This window comes from Olea europaea, chromosome 16 (assembly GCF_002742605.1).
Source record: "Olea europaea var. sylvestris chromosome 16, O_europaea_v1, whole genome shotgun sequence".
Lineage (NCBI taxonomy): Eukaryota > Viridiplantae > Streptophyta > Magnoliopsida > Lamiales > Oleaceae > Olea > Olea europaea.
Window position 1 is genome coordinate 8,859,690 of NC_036252.1, and position 5,439 is coordinate 8,865,128.

Genomic DNA, 5,439 nt, shown 5'->3' on the forward strand with positions numbered 1-5,439 from the left:
TTGCAAAATTGTAAGTTTTCATTTTACTCATGCTTCTACAATTTTAAATTCCTTGTTTCGCTCATTTTTATTTTACTTTTTAGCATGTACCTTCAAGATTCAGTGGATAACATCTACCCAAATTTATACGAAGTGTTCGAATCCATGACTGTTCGCATTGTACTTGGACTATTTCTACGAGTTTTACAACAAATGGTAACGTATGATGTTTTACTACAGGTTGGTCACAATATGCTAAAGAGAAACAACTTCAAAATAGGTGACACATACATGTTTGAGCTGCAATAACGAACTGTCAATGTTCATGGTACACAAAGTATGCGATAATCGATCCATTACTTCTCTATAAATTAATTTACTGTTATTCTAAAATAAACTTTGTGTATGAAACTTCAATTTTCCAACTTATTTGGACTTGCATAAGATTTAGAAACATAATCTTTAGGTTCAAGTCAATCATATCAATACTGTCAAACATTGAATGTCAACAATAAAAACAAAATAGTTTGTATAACCTCATATATTTCTTATTCAAACATATTTTATCTAAATGTGACAAAATACTTTTATGCAATTGTAAAAATCAGTAATAATTTGCAATCATTTTCTTATATCACAAAAACATTTTTAGATATTATTTCAAAAACATTCCAAAAAACTAAAATTCATACACTAACAAAAATATAATAAATACAAAATTCGTGCAACGCACATAACAACGACTAGTAGTTATAAAATGGAAGAGCAAATTGGAATTTTGAGATTTTTAAATAATTAAAATTTCATTTAGTTTTAAAAATTGATCAAATGCTTTTGAACAAAATGATATTGAGGAATGGCCATCTCAACTAATTCTCCTTATACTAAACAATAAAAGAATACGATTGAGTGCAGCAAGTAAACAACTACCACTCTTCATTGATGTGATTGTTCAAGTAAAGACTATTAAATAAAATTCTTCGTTTTGTGCTCAAGAAAATCATCTTTTACAATATAAATTTGCGTTAATTAATATACTAATTTCAAATATTAAGTAACTTAGTACTTATCTATTTTTATATGCTAAAATACTATTCTATTGTTTTTATTTAATAATTCAAATGTCAAAGCATTGTAATACAAATAATTATTAAAGAAAATTAATTTTTCCTACCCTAGTCATACATTTTCGAGAGAGAGAAAAAAATTTACTCACAAATTCGCTTCTCAAAAAATCAAAATCAAGCAATGCAATTCTCATGTCTTATTTTTTTATGGGTATAAATATTAGACTCTTCGTTCTGTTAGAATTAAAAATGACAAAAAAAAAAAATGAAACGAGAAGAAGTTTTAGAAGATCAGAGAATCATGTGAATGGCATAACGAAGGGTGGACACGTAAAACCCAAGTGTCTCGAGTAAAATAATAACCAGACAAAAAGAGCATGTGCGAATACACATGGACATGCTATTTGACTAAAGAAACTAGTGAAAAATCAATAGCAACCAAACATGGCCAACATGATTATCACCAACCCACATATTAAAATAAAAAAAGAAAAGAAAAATAGAGAGAGAATATACTCTTGGATCTCTATTAAAAAAAAAAAAAAATCACTATTTGTCCATTCTTAAAAACATATCATAATACATCAAGTATATTACAAGTTTAACTCCATTATATCTTCATTTGACAACTAATACAAAGCTCGTGTCTTAACTCAATTAGATATTCTAGCACGCAACATCTTCTAAGTTCTTTTGCTCTATTTTTATATACATATCCTTCAACAACCCTTATCAATATCAATTTCTTCAATTTTAAGAATATCAATGTCCTTTTTCTACAAAAGTAAAATATTGTTTTTTTAACTATTTTAAAGCACAAATTGAATAATATATTATATATTAGTTCTATTAGATACTCCAAGGTGCAAAGTCCTCTATACTCTTTTACTGAACTTTCTCTATAAATCCTTCAGCAATCCATAACAATATTAATTTCTATGGACTCAAGAAAATTAATAGAAGTTTCCTGCAAAAACAAAATAATCATAATCAACTTTTAGAATACATAACGAGATTAAGATTTAATTTTAATTACAATAATGAGTCAAGACTTGTTCTCAACAAAATCTTCGAGTATACAATCGAACACCTCAAACAATGTGGAATCACACTCCAATTTGTGCAAATATGAACCACACAAAACATCATTACCAAATCAACAACTTTTGCCCCCAAAGGAAGTCTTTCCCATAAAGTAATTATAGGTTAATTCTAAACAAAGAAATTTTTGGATCTATAATCTATATATTTGTTTATAACTAAAACATAGCTCATTCTAGAAATAGCTCATTCTAGAAATAAGAGCTAACTAGTCACTACCAACGTATTAAACATTAAAATAATGCAATGATTTTACAAAAAACAATTAATATCATATTCAGGAAGTCTAACCATGACATTTGCCAGAACCTATTTTCAAAAGAATAACAAATAAATAGTTCTACTAGCTCATTAAAAGAATTTTCCAAATTTGTATATATAGGATCCATACCTTGCAAATTGAGTAACTGAGAAATAACTTTTCCTATGCCTCCCATGCCAAGATCACGATTTCTTCCAGCTATATCGTTTTTTGCAACTCCAACTTTCATAACAGTTTCCAAGTGGAGCACCAGGTGAGTCATCTCTACACAAGACTTCCCTTCCAAATTTAGTAAATTGCCAAGCCTCTTGAAAACGAAGAACTCTAGCACCATTTTCTTCTGGCAAAGACAAAAGAATGGAACAAAATTAGACCTGAATCTGACTTCTCTTTCCAAGTTGTCAACAAATTTTCATTGAGATCGACTGTACATCTTTCCAATGAACATATTGCGGTTTTGAGGATATACTCATTTCATTAACATTAAAACCAATAAAATCAACTTATTAATTGAGTCCCATTTTCTTTATGACTTGACCAAACAGGTTTCAATTGGGAATTTTTTATTGCAGTTTCTTCAAATTAAGGACAGATCCAAGCTCTATTTATCCCAAAAAAAAAAATGAAAATGAAAACATAAAACATACGAATATAAATCAAAATTTCTCTCCTCTGTTCACTAATACAAAAGAAATTCTTACCATATCCCTAATAGGGAAGTTGAACACATTGTAGAAACTAAATTTGTATAGATCAGCAATAGATGCATAAATGGGTACCTAATCGTTGGATTTGAAGAGAAAAATTGAAGCATTAGACCGGTGGCGGCTTTGAAGATAGCTTAGAGCTTCAGGAGAGAGAAGTGGTCTCTTTTTCTTCTTCAGATTTAGGGTTTCATTCTCATTTTAACGTTTTTATAGGCAAAATTCCCCTCAGTAAAGGGTGAAGCATGACGCGCTAACTACGTGGAATCCTCTTTTTTTTCTTTTTTCTTTTTTAAAAGAATAAGTTATTTAGAGATAATTATAGCTGAAGTCCATACTCTATACAAAAAGTGCAAATCGATCCCAAACTCCATTAGTCGCAATAGCACATCGATACTTTATGAATGAATTCCGTACAAAGTACAAACTGAGTGTCTATAATAATAATGATTTCAGTGTCCTTCAAGCCACAAAGAACTCAGAACTGGGGACATTGCATTTGGGTTGGAGTGATGGAAATTAGTTATTAACAATACCTAATAAATCAGCGAATGTTTGAGAAATTAAATACGTATAATTATCGTTAATTAAAAAAATAATTCTCATTTGCTCAAACGACTGTTTATCAAAAACATATTTTCATAAAGTCGTAAGATCATGTATATGGATCGATGCCTACCCAATGCCTAAAGGTCAAGAAAGTTGGTGGCCTAATGATAAAGAAGTCATCAATCGAAACTCCAATGAACGATGATGATAAATAATTATAGCAATCATAAGGTAGCGAAATTTCTTGTCGGATAAGTTTACACCCGCAATACACATAATTTTTCTTTTGATAATTTTTGTATCAAAAGGTGGGAAGTTGTTTAATGGGATGAGTGGACAGATGTAGTGCTTGAAAAGTAAATTTTATTGTAATTTCTTAATTAAAAGTAAGGGCTTAAGTGTACTTTCAAACAAAAAATAGATCATTCGCTAGTCATATACCTATTTGCTCTTAATTTGAATGGATCCGTCCTTTGAGACTTGCTCAGCTTCACGAAAAGAGTAAAAATAATAATGCCAAGATTTGAAGGTTAGAGACATTTACACATTTTACAACTATTAGAGTTCCTTTTGAAATTTTCTTAATTGTTTGTTGTTTTTGTTTCTTCTCTTATTTGATAAGCTTAAAATAATCATGTCGTGCCGTATTAACCTTGTTTACCTACTAATGCTATCCATCTTAAAACAATACTTATGGACGATTTCCTTACAAATTGATAATCGATAGGCATAAAGTTTCCACAATCTTTCTGACCACGAATAACACCAATATGCAGACATTGCATTTGGATTTTAGTGATGGAATTATTTATTGAAAATAATTATTAAGTCAATGAATATGTGAGAAAGTAAATATGTATAATTATTATGAATAGGAAAAATGTATTCTCGACTGTCCACTTTATCTTCAAATGATAATTTTTAGTTCTAGAGATGGCAAGTTGTTTGTTAGCCAACGTATAGATGTGGTGCCATAAGGAAGAAGATTGATTTTTATTTATAATTTCTTAATTAAAAGTGATTGCATATGTTGCTTTTAACCAAAAAAATGTACATCATGCACTAGTCAGGTACTTATTTACTATTGAGTTTGGATAAATTCAATCAATTGAGACTTGTCCATCTACGTGTATGAAAGATTAAGGATGGTACTGTCAAGATTTAAAGGTTAGATACATTTAAGCTTTTTGCAAATATTAGGGGACCCTTTTGCTTTTCCAAAAGTTAATTACTTTTGTGTCTCTTGCCCTTTTTTCCCCATCTTTGTCGGTAACCTCATTTACCTAGCCTGTTTGATTTGGATTTAAATTAAATTTAAAAAAAAAATCAACATTAAATTTTAACCCTACATTTCATCAAAATTTTATCAAAATTTTATAAATTTTGATTTTAATTTACATCGCATGAGCTTAGCAATATTATTTATTTTAACTATAGATGGTCACCAATCTCTATGATAGTTATCTCATTGTCACATTAACGATTACGGCAAGTGATACAAATATCATTATTCTTTACTTGATTCAAATTTGAGGGCATATAAAGCCACAGTAATCTTAGACTCAATTTACACCTTTTTACTAAAAATGTCGGTAAGAATAAGAATAATGCTATGCAGCAGTACTGGTACTTAACAAGAATTTACTTGAAAACACATATAACATTAATTATAGGTTCAATTAAAAATATTGAGAATGAGTGTAATTTAATGTCAATATTAGTTAGGGTCGGTCATGAGAACTTTGAGGTCCTACGTGACTAATTAATATGAGGCCCT

At 29.3% G+C, this 5,439-nt stretch overlaps 1 long non-coding RNA gene across 2 annotated transcripts; it reads right to left on the minus strand.

Annotated features, from left to right (window-relative positions):
* Window positions 1–1,449: 1,449 nt before the first annotated feature.
* On the minus strand, window positions 1,450–3,306 carry LOC111412037. Of its 2 annotated transcripts, XR_002705938.1 has the most exons (3): window positions 3,189–3,306; window positions 2,539–2,749; window positions 1,450–2,013 (listed from the first exon to the last, which is right to left on the minus strand). It is a non-coding gene; the product is annotated as an uncharacterized LOC111412037 (long non-coding RNA). The 2 variants fall into 2 exon arrangements; XR_002705937.1 differs by having other exon boundaries at window positions 1,450–2,749.
* Window positions 3,307–5,439: the final 2,133 nt, after the last annotated feature.